General features: G+C 38.1%; 1 pseudogene; it reads right to left on the bottom strand.

Annotated features, from left to right (window-relative positions):
- Positions 1–11,520: 11,520 nt before the first annotated feature.
- Positions 11,521–11,982, bottom strand: LOC101140931 (large ribosomal subunit protein eL29-like; annotated as a pseudogene).
- Positions 11,983–12,223: the final 241 nt, after the last annotated feature.

Raw genomic sequence — 12,223 nt, 5'->3', positions numbered from 1 at the left:
AAAATAATGTGAAGTAACTTATTCTTTGGAGATTATAGATTCTATGCCTGTAGAAAAACCAAACCCAAAGCAGAGAAAGCAAAATAGGTAAGTCTAAAGCAGATACAGGGTAACATGCAATTCAAGCAATGATGGAAGGTGGAAGACTCCAGCCAGCATGACCCCAAGATCTGTACCACGGCACTGTTCTTTTAAAAAGAAAGAAAAGAATTATTTTAGAAATCCCAGGAGGGATTTTTATGTAAGATAAGCACAGTCAGAAAACGGAGTGAGCAGTGAGTAGCTGTAATCTGAAGGTCAGTCTGCTGGGCAGCATTTGTTAGGCTGGAGGGAAGGAGAGACGAAGGAAGTCATACATGTGAGCAGCATGGAGAAATAGCTAGCAACAGGGGCTTGGGCTCTGGCTATGCGCTCCGGCTTCTTGCACGCTGTACCATGTGACTGAGGATAGCACCTACTCCAGTAGCTGTTAGGGAAATCAAATGAGTTAATATGTGTAAAGTACTTTAAAAGAGTGTCAGGCACATAGTAAGTGCTTGATATGGTTTGGATTTGTGTCCCCAACCAAATCTCATGTTGAATTGTAATCCCTGATGTTGGAGGTGGGGCCTGGTGGGAGGTGAGGGGATCATGGGGGCAGATTCTCTTGAATAGTTTAGCACCATCCCCGTTGGTGCTGTTCTTGTGATAGAGTTCTTACGACATCTGGCTGTTTAAAAGTGTGTAGCACCTCCCTACTCTCTCTTTCTCCTCCTCCAGCCATGTGAAGTACTTGCTCCCCCTTCTCCCTCCACCATAATTGTAAGATTCCTGAAGTCTCCCCAGAAGCTGAGCAGATGCCAGCATCATGCTGCCTGCACAGCCTGCAGAACCATGAGCCAATTAAACATCTTTTCTTTATAAACTACCCAGTCTCAAGAATTTCTTTATAGCAATAACAGAATTGACTAACACAATGCTCTACACAGGTTTACTATTCTCACATCTTAGGTTAAGTATAGCCCAAGAACTGGAGCTCTCAGCTTAAAATCTGTAGAAAGAATATGCTCTAAAACTCTAGAGACAGCACTTTCTTAACCTCAGGTTCAAATTTGATGCAGGCTAAGTCTATTCTGATACTTGAAGGATAATAGCAGCAACTTATGATGGTGACAAAGCAAAAACGCTGGACTGGAAGTTGGAAGGTCATGGATCTCCCAGGTCTTAGGAGCTGTGGAGTAAATCAAAGCAAAATTTAAGTGGTATTTTCACTACTTCTAGCTGTTTGACCTTGAACAATGTATTTTAACTTTCTGATGTTCAGTTCCCTTGTCCATGAGATAGGGATGATGTTTTATCTATTTGTGCTGCTATAACATAATAACACAGACTGGGTAATTTATTTAAAAAAAGAATTTATTTCCTTACAGGTCTGGAGGCTGAGAAGTCCAAGATCAAGGCACCAGCAGGTTTGGTATGTGGTGAAGACCCAGTTTCGACTTCCATGATAGTGCCTCATTGCTGCATCCTCTGGAGAAAGGAAGCCATGTCTTCACATGGTGTAAGGAATGGAAGAGCAGAAAAGGACTAAGCTAGTTCCCTCCAAGCCTTTTATAAGGCAGTTATCTATTCATGAGGGTGGAGTCCTCATGATTTAATTGCTTCCTAAAAGGCCCCACATCTTAACACTACTATAATGGGGATAAGTTTCAACATACAAATTTTGAGGAACTTTCAGACCAGAGCACATGATAATACCTAATTCACATAGCTTTTGTGAATAAACGAAATACGTATATTAAACACTTAGCTGATTGCCAGACCTGCCGATCATGAAATATTAATCCCATTCCTTTTCTCTTTTCTGAGTCTCAATTTTATCATCTGTGAAATGGAATTATTACTATCCAATGTAAGATAATATTGACACAGTATTTTTCTATTTTCTCCACTGTTTTATTGAGACTTATATTGCTAAACAAGATTTTTTTTAACTAATGCCATTTCTTTGTCTTATATCTTTTGCAGGAAATGCACATTCACCCCCCAAAAGTATGTTTGAAATAGCATAAGCGTAGGGAATCCTAGGGTTAGAAAATTCCAGAAAGCAACCTACAATGAAGGATAGTTGCAACCATAAAAGAAAATCATGAGGGAGTCTCTTAGGTTTCACTTATATCAGAGGACAGTATTTTCCTTCTTAAGAGAATGAATGTGCACATAGCCTCTTCTATTACAACAGGATATGTTCCCTGGAAAGAACAAGCAAAGAAAGCCATACAGAATATTCTCATCCAAATTACTACAAAGTGGGAGATTTGTAGAACAGCAGTTGGAGACAAAAAATAAATAACAACATTATGTACAAGAAATCTGCTTCTGAGCAGTGCATGGTAGGTCAAGGCAGGGAATCTTTTCTTTGTTTTTAGAATTGGACTTTAAGCAATTGCATATAAAGTCTAGGCTGAGAATGTTTTCATAATTAACATCTTGCTCAGGATAACAAATATCTGACCTGAGGCTCCTATAACCCCCTTCAGATCCCTGGGCAGAAAGTTTTATTTAACTGGGGTCTTTTTCCTGTTGACTCCTGACCTGACCTCAAAATAATTCTCAACACAACATCCCAAGTAGCCACTACCATTCAGCTATATTTGTCAAGCTAATCAACTCTCCCAACCAGGGCATAACCAGACCAGAGGTGACCAAAGTAGGGACTTCAAGTAGACAGTGGTAAGACTGAAACCACATTGCTAGAAACCAGTCTCTCTCTCCTCCTCTCTAGCTTTATTCACATCTCTGTTACCTCCCTAACATTTCTAGGTTGCTGTATTAGGCAATGCACCAAGCAGGTGTTCAGCAGAAGTGGAGAATCAGTCGGTAAATCAGCCCAAGGCCATGGCACAAGGCTACTAAGAGTCATTTGGAGAAATAACTTCTACTTTCTAATCTACCCAGAAATGTTAACGGACTGACAATTGCGTTAATTCAGGGCTGCAATGTTTCCTATTGCAATAATCTCCTAAACTGTGGCTCTCAAAAGTTGCTGCATATAAAAATTATTATGGGAAATTTACAATGCCAAGGCTGTACCACAGACTGATTAAATTCTAATTTCTGAGAGTGGAACCTGGGCGTGAGTATTTTTTAAAGCTTTCTAGGTGATTCCTATATACAGACAAGTTTGAGAACCAGTGATCTAAGTGGTTTCTTGCCTCTAATTTAGTATCCTCATTATCTATCCTCCTCATTCCCCAAGAATGATGAAATTCACTTGTAAAATATCCTTCTAAAGCTCCCCATTGGCCACAGACTGCAAACCAACAGAATAACTTGGTCTGCTTATTAAAATACAGATTCTAGTCTCCACTTCAGACTTACTGAACCAGAATGGTGGATTAGAGCAATAATTTGCATTTTTAATAGTCATACCAGATGATGTCAATGAATCTTAACTTTGAAAGCCTCTAATCTCCATGATAAAAGTCAAATCCTTTAGCATGGTGAAAAAGTGTTTCCTATTACAGCCCTTGCTTGTCTTTCCAGATCTATTTTGCTGAACCTCCTCCACCTGCCTTCTTCCCAGCACTCTATGCTCCAACAATTCCAAATTTGCCTCTCAACTTGTTGTCCTCCACCTGGAATATCCTTAGGTAAATCACTTAACTTCTCTTAGCCTATTTTCTCATCTGTAAAATTGGAGTTATAATATGTATATTTGGGGTTGTTTGATGATTAACTGAAATAATATATTTCAAAATGTGTAGTCTGGGCCTAGTCCAAAGAAAATGCTTAATGCTCATTCATTCACCAATTCTAGAACTTGTAAAGTTAGAGAGTCTGGGCAGAGTTGTGCTATATAATGTTAAAGAAGTATTGACTGCAGAGCCACTGCCTGAACCCAGGAATGACAATCCTACTACACTAGAGTAAGCATATTTGCAATATGAAAAAAAAGTGGGGAGGAGAAATTGCCGTGCTTTAGGATTTCACAGGCCACCCATCAAATGTACTAAAAAATAAAATAATCCCTCAAAAACTGGGATGCCTGATCTCCTTAGCTCCAAGGCAGCTTATTCAAGAGTGAAGTTTTAAGACTGAATAAATAAATGCCCATATTAAACACTAGGTTAAATTCAGTCTCTGGCCTAAAGGTCCTTGCAATCTAAAGGAAACAGCATACAAAGATGGACACATGCACAAGGAGGAATTTATAAAGTTATTTTTAAAGCTTTGTTATTTTCTTACTGTATCCAATACTCTTGACTGACAAACAGGAGGAAAAAATGTCAGGAAGAAATTTTCTCCCAGTACCTATGCACCCCGAATATTTATTTAGTTTTCATCTGACACTTATTAACACTAATTTGTTAGTATGTCTTTTGTTTTATAGACCCATAATAAATCACTGAGTTTCTTGTTAATAATAGTGATAATGATGATGATGGTGACGATAACGAGAGCTGACAGGTTTTGAGTATTTACTAGGTACCAGGCATTTAGCTAAGTGCTTTAAATATGCTATATAATCTAGAGAACATCAGTTGGAGATAAATATCTCCATTTTTCAGATGAGAAAAGGAAAACAAAGATAAGCTATTTTACTTATCTAAGGTCCTTCTGTGTGATCTCTGCAGATCAAAGAACTAAGTAATGTCTCTTTAGCCCTAAACTCTTAACTACAATAAAATCTGTGTCACCTCTAGTAATAATAGTTTAATTATTTTATTTACAACAAAACCGCTTTAGAAATAGACAACTACTGGCTGGGAGCAGTGGCTCACGCCTGTAATCCCAGCACTTTGGGAGGCCGAGGCGGGTGGATCACGAGGTCAGGAGATTGAGACCATCCTGGCTAACACAGTGAAACCCTGTCTCTACTTAAAATACAAAAAAATTAGCCGGGCGTGGTGGCGGGCGCCTGTAGTCCCAGCTACTCGGGATGCTGAGGCAGGAGAATGACGTGAACCCGGGAGGCGGAGCTTGCAGTGAGCTGAGATGGCGCCACTGCACTCCAGCCTGGGCGACAAGGCGAGACTCCGTCTCAAAAAAAAAAAAAAAAAAGAAAAAAGAAATAGACAACTACTAATCACTGGAGGAAATCACTTCCATAACATGTGAAGACCCAACATTTGCCAAATGATCATAGATCTGGTCACTGGCTTGACTTGGTAGTTATCAGCATACACCTGTTTGGGATTCTTCTGCTGATATATAGAAGAAACTCAAAAACTCTCCAACTGCTCATCATATAGTCTGTTCAGAATAAATGCTGTTCTCATTACTCCTTTGGGCAAACTCTTAAATTAGATTCAGATGTTGGTTTGGGGCTGCTCAAGGGCATTAGCTATAGCTGGTGATAGCTTGATTTTTCTCCTTTCATAATGGACAAATCATTATATACAGAAATTTAAAAAATTCTGCAGACCTCTTTATGGCAAGAATACGAAATCCTGCTTGTTTTGTCTTGTGTTTTATGCTACTCTTCTCTGACAAGCCCATCACCATAAAAATGGCTACTGAACTGGGAATATTTTCAAATAAATTAACTTCAGTGTATTTTGTTTATACTTATGATTTATTCAAGATATTGTACTAGGAAGTGCAAGGTGACAGTGATATGGCATCTAAAGTAGCTTAATATTTAGCAGAGAAATAAATGTTTATACAATTAACCATGTCTAATGTGATAACTTCTATAGTGGTGCTTGGAACAATGTCTATAATAATATAATGAAGAGGGCAACTGATTTTTCCTAGAGAAGGAATTTTTAAGATTATTTTTAATAACAAAAGAATACTTACAGAAGAGATAAAATCTGATTTTTAAAAATCAGCAAGATTGTGTCTTATAAAGGTGGGGAAAAAAAGCATTATAGGCAGGGGTAATGGAACAAAGGATAAAACTAGAAACAATGGGAGATTCCATAGAAGAACAAGAAATCAAGACAATTGGAAAGATCATTACAGAGATTGATAGTTTGCCACTTGGTAGAAACGCTGCAGGGAAAATTCAAATATCAGATGAGTACTTGGACCAGAAAATTCATAATATTTGCAAACCTGACCTTTATTACTGGATGCTACACAGACAAATGAACATGCAAAATCTCAAACTTCCAGGAAACACCCAACTTCATGACTCTTAGACTCATAATGTAGTAGAATAGACTTCAGTTTGGGAAAGATAACTTACCCAAATTATCACAACATGACTTCCCTGGACTCCTTATCATCCATTTCCTCAGGCAAGGAAACACAAATACCAGCAGCAGAAAAACTGAGAATTCCTCAATTAAGACCAACTTACATCAAAATCAAAATAAACTCCAAACACTGAAAAGGAAAAGAATGATATAATTGAGTACCAAGTTCTGATTCTTATAATTTTTTACCTGATTAACATTCACATTATATAAATTTAGATATGTTTTCCGTGGTCACTGTAATATATGCCATGCACATGAGAAAACTCTTTGCTTTCTTTTTGTTACGCTAGCTAGGAAATTGCCTATCTTCTCTTATGATTCAGGACTTGTAATTATTTAAAGAATCTAAATGCTTAGTTTATAATGTGTTATATTACTCTGTGTAATAAGGTTTATGTCGTTTTAGCAAAGGAAAGATCTTGAATCAATGGGCTTGTAATCTGGGCTGATACTAGAGGAGCAATACATGAGAGGTACTCACCTAGAGACCACTCCCACTCTCTTTCATGTCAGAATACCAACTTCTGTGTGTAGTTTTGACTATGATTTATAATCTTTGAATTTTATGTTTCTAGAAGTCTTTTTAAACTACATATTTATAGTCTTTTTTATTTATCTTTTCTCCCACTTGTTCTACAACTATTTAGCTTATTCAAAGTCCCATGTTTGTTTCCTTCTTTTTCCAAAAGGAACAATTACATATTCATAATTTATAAACAAATATATCTGTATATAAACTGTATTCTCATTATTAAAAACTATAAAAATCGGCTGGGCGCGGTGGCTCACGCCTATAATCCCAGCACTATGGGAGGCTGAGGCGGGCCGATCATAAGGTCAGGAGATCCAGACCATCCCGGCTGACGTGGTGAAAGCCTGTCCCTACTAAAAATACAAAAAATTGTCTGGGTGTGGTGGTGGGCACCTGTACTCCCAGCTACTCGGAAGGCTGAGGCAGGAGAATGGCGTGAACCTGGGAGACGGAGCTTGCAGTGAGTGGAGATCATGCCACTGTACTCCAGCCTGGGCAACAGAGTGAGACTCTGTCTCAAAAAAAAAAAAAAAACTATAAAAATCAAATATATACTATTATACCCCTATTTGAATTACAACCATCTAATATTTTACACTTTATATTCTGTCTTGCATGAGTATCATTAAGGATCTGTGACCTTTCACAGACTCAGTTTGTTCCAACTGACCCTAACAATAACCCCAATAACAAGAATATCAGTAATTACATTTAATATTATTATATATTCAGATTTTTTACAACTGACTAGCAGGAATTAATTTATTAGCAACTTTGTCAGCATTACCCTGACCTTTACAAACTATTCTTGCTTCCATGCATTTAACTCCTTTTTGAAACCCCATTTAAATGATGACAAAGTTATCAGAAGGGTAAAATCCTCAAGGAGAAAGGAATCAGAAAAATGATGAGAAATGTCTACAAAATGTTTGAAGCTGGGAAACAAACTCGCTTTCTCTTAGAAGTTAAGTCTGCTTTTGTGGAGAAGCAAAGTGGAGGGTGAGGAGTCAAGAAATAATCCAGTTTATGCCTTTGAGCTCTGAAAAACACAGGACTTAGAGATATATATTTCAGGAAGATGTAGGTGGGACTGACAGGAAGATTAGTTGAAAATTTGCATTTGAAGAAATTAGAGTGCTAGATACCCTCATCCACCCAACAGAGCAGGGCCACTATCAGACCAGTCACAGGCAAATGCCTGAAGACTCACTCTCTTAAACCAGAGGGAGCTTGGGCAGAAACACTAGAGCTGAGGGAGTGGTCATGAAAACAAGATGGCTAAGTGAGCATTTACATCCTGATGTGTGAGAACTCCAGCCTCTCCTCCCTTTGGCCCTGGACCAGCAGACTTGCTTATATTCCTCAGGCAGACCATTAGTGGGTGCATTTTTGAGAAAAGCAACCTGCCCAAGAGCATAGACCTAACAATAACTGTCTTGTCACTTTACAATGAGCTCACTTTATGAGGAACCCAACATCCCCATTTCTGGTTAGCTCCTTTGTGCTTCACATTTTAACATGACCAGGCACTGACGGATCTCTAAACCTTCGAGACAGAAACAAAGCAAATACATAAAGAAAAAGAAAAATGGAGGAAACAAAGACAAAAGAAGCAGAAAAAACTTCTAAAGAAATAATTTAATAGTCTCAAAGAAAAGGGAAGATATTGCATTCTTGAAATGAGAATAGGAAGTCTGAAAAAAAGAAACACTCAAATTCTGAAAGAGGTCTTGGAAAAAAATTTTAATGGTGTCAGAAATAAAAAGGTTAATAGAAGGATTGGGCAATAAAAATATAAAGTTGGGGCCGGGCGCAGTGGCACACGACTGTAATCCCAGCACTTTGGGAGGCCAAGGTGGGCAGATTACGAGGTCCGGAGTTCGAGACCAGCCTGGCCAACATGGCGAAACCCCATCTCTACTAAAGATACAAAAAATTAGTTGGTGTGGTGGTGTGCACCTGTAATCCCAGCTACTCAGGAGGCTGGGGCAGGAGAATTGCTTGAATCTGGGAGGCGGAGGTTGCAGTGAGCCGAGATCACGCCACTGCACTCCAGCCTGGGCAATAGAGTGAGACTCCCTCTCTCAAAAAAATAAAAAATAAATAAATAAAGTTGGAGAAATCTCCCAGAAAGCAAAGCAAAAATCCCAAGAGATTAAAAAAGAAAAGATGTTTAAATGAGTATGTGAATACTAAGAGTTCAGAAAGAAAGAACAGAGAAACAGGAAGGAGAAAATTGCCAAAGACTAGAGACAAAAAAAATTCCCATAACTGAAGGGTATGAGTCTCCAAAATGAAAAGCCCTACTGAGTGCCTATCACAATGAATATGAGAACAAACACACACATACACAGACTTCGAGCAACATTATCGTGGAATTTCAAGACACTAAGGATAAGGAGATCTGAAAAGTTTCTAGTGATAAGAACTTGACATTTGTTTCTAGTGAGAAAAAATCATACAAAATGTGTTAAAAATTAGAATGACATCAGACATTTTAACAGCAACACTGGCAACTAGAGGACAACGCAAAAATAACCCTCATAATTCTGAGGAAAAGCAATTTGATTACAGAATTTTCTTTCCAATCATATTCCCAATCAAGTATGAGGGTAGAAATAAAGACTTTTACACTTAATAAAGATCTAAAATATGTATTGCCTCCCACTGGCATCCTTTTTCAGGAAGCTACTGAAGGATGTGCTCCACGGAAACAAGGAAGGAAAGAAATAAAATGTCACATGAGAAATGTACACATAGTATACTACATGACTTGGCTGTGAAATGTATATCTAGATATCTGTATCCATGTATCATAAAAACACTGAATATTTTATTAACAAAAATTTTGATATAACTGTCATCAGAAGAAGGGGGTAAAAGAAGTGTGAATGGAGCACTAAAAACAGAACTAAATCCTAAGCTCCTCTAGCAGGAACTCTAAAACAATGTCTACAACTAAAAAAACAAAGAAATAACCATAGTAATGTATTATTCAAAAATGTGGAGGAAATTCTAAAAACAAGAGGGAAAAAGTTAAAATTGGTGCATCTTAGGATAGGAATCAGAGTTGAGAGGAGTGGCCAAGGTGACTGCTAATTTTTATTAAAAGTCCTGCAGAAAAATGTACTACTTATTGCCAATTTAAAAAATAGTAAGATGATAAGAAAAAGAGCCTCTTTAACCTTATAAATGGTTTTTATTAAAGATATTTTAAGCATTTAGACATATTCTTATTAAAGTTATTTACTATCTCTCTTTCCTTAGCATTGTACTGGAGTTTTCAGTCAATCTCATAAAATAAGAAAAAGAAATAAATATTATAGAGATTGGTAAGGAAGTAATACTCCTTTATTATTTTTAGATAGCAGAATTGTGTAGAAATGCAATAGAAATTCTAATTAATTAGTGAGAATAATTAAGATAGTTCATTGAGATTTTTGGATAAAATATTAGTATACTGAGAATTTGTCTGTTGTAGGGCCTCAACATTTGCTATTTCCTCTGCTAGGAAGGATTTTCCCTCAAGATACTGAGTAACTTTCTTCCTCATCATATTCATGTTTCTGCTCAGAGATGCCTTTCCTGAATCTTATTGCTCCAAGTCATGTTCTTTCCTCGTATACTATCATTTTTTGGAGCATTTGTGAGTACTCACTAATAAGAGACATCTTACCCCATTGGACTGGAAGCTCCTAGAGAGCAAGACCAACTGTCTTGCTTACTACTGTATCCTCAACAATTACTATAGTACTTGGCACAGAGCTAAGGCTAAATTAATACTTGCCATTAATGGCAAGGATTAATGATGAGCATGCAGCAGTAGAAGCAGCATTAACTACTTAGAAAATATAATAGAACAAAAAATAACATTGATTATAGAGAATAAATACTGTAAACCAATAATACATTTCATAACAGGTGTTCAAAGTCTTTATAGAGAAATTAAAAAAAAAATTCCAGAAAGACTTAATTGAATTTCTCATTAAATGAAGGGATGTGGCATGTTTATTTGTCATGTACAGGAAGATTCAGTTTTATAAGGATAAATGATCTTAACATCAATATATAAATTCCATAAAATTCCAGTGTAAATCCTGTTGGAATCTTTTAGGGAACATGACAAAGTGATTCTAAAATTCATTTGGAAAGCATAAAGGACTAAAACAGGTAAGATATTCTCTAAGGAAAAGTGGGGTAAAAACTCGCATAGCAGGATAAGAAACATGTATTGAAGGCAGAATATTAAAACAGTGCAGTACTGGTGGAAATATATGAATGGAATAGTAGAATAGAGAGGTGGAAAATGGAACCAAGCTCATAAGAGATTATCTTCTTCAAATCTGTGCAAAAAGAGTGGATTTTCTCCATATATGGCCCTGAGAAAAATGGCTTTCCAAAAATAAAAGTAAAAAGTCTCACACAGTGTCTTAGCTTGGCAGACCCTGAGATGAAGACTTGGGTGCAAGCAGTTTACTTGGAGGGAATCTTTGGTGGCTCAAGTGAGGAAGCGGGAGAAAGTGAGAAGAGTAAAGTTAACAAAAGGTGTGTTAATGAACAGATTGCTGTTAATGAAAATTGGAGCTTAATCCTCACTGTGAATTTGGAGAAAACATGTGGCATATACTCCTTAAGATTGTCCCCCAGAGGATGGGAAACTAACATTTATCTATGGATTCCATTTTTTTTCCTGCCTGTTTTATTTGTACAAATAGCATAGGAGGACACCAGCCCTATGCAGACGGCAGCCCAAGAGGGTCACACCAGTCCTTCTGTCCTCACGTTGGCAGACAGAGATCTCTACTCTGAAGCCTTTGTAGGGGCCTGGGCACCTTTGGGAGCCTGAGCTGGAACTGTAGCTGGAGCTGCAGCCTGGGCCTTGGTTTGATCCTTGGCCTTTGGCTGGCACAGACTGAGCCCCTTGGCAATGTGGGCATAAGCATGCTTCCCAAACTTGGGGTGGGCAATATAGGCAAGTCAATCAAACTTGCAGCTGACACTCTTTGGGATCTTGGGCTTAACCTCCTTGGGCTTTACAAGGGCCTTGATAGCCTTGGCAAGTGCACTCATGGCCTTGGCATTGTTGGCCTGCATCTTCTTTAGGCCCTTCTTGGTGTGCTTCTTGGCAAAGCACATGATTCTCAGGAACTTGGGGTCCACCTCCTTAAGAGATTCGTATCTTTGTGGTCAGGGTTTCTTGATGCCATTTCTGGGCCATTTTCGAGACTGATTGTGTGTGGTGTGATTCTTGGACTTGGCCATGTCTGCACCTTAAGCCGTGGCTCCTGAAATGCCTAGAACCACTATAGATCTCATTTTTTGAAGGTTGCCCCAGGGCATCAACTCCCCCAACACCTGTCCAGGATCTTGATACCTCTCTTGTGTCAGAGAAGGCTCCCACGCACAGAAGAGAGATGCAAATACTTTTAAGGGGATAGTCAGCTTGCAGAAATTCTCTTAAGCTGCAGGAGAGTTTAGGTAGGTGTAGACAATGTCAGCAGCA

Source organism: Gorilla gorilla, chromosome 7 (assembly GCF_029281585.2).
Source record: "Gorilla gorilla gorilla isolate KB3781 chromosome 7, NHGRI_mGorGor1-v2.1_pri, whole genome shotgun sequence".
Lineage (NCBI taxonomy): Eukaryota > Metazoa > Chordata > Mammalia > Primates > Hominidae > Gorilla > Gorilla gorilla.
This window is presented reverse-complemented; position numbering and strand designations above follow the sequence as displayed.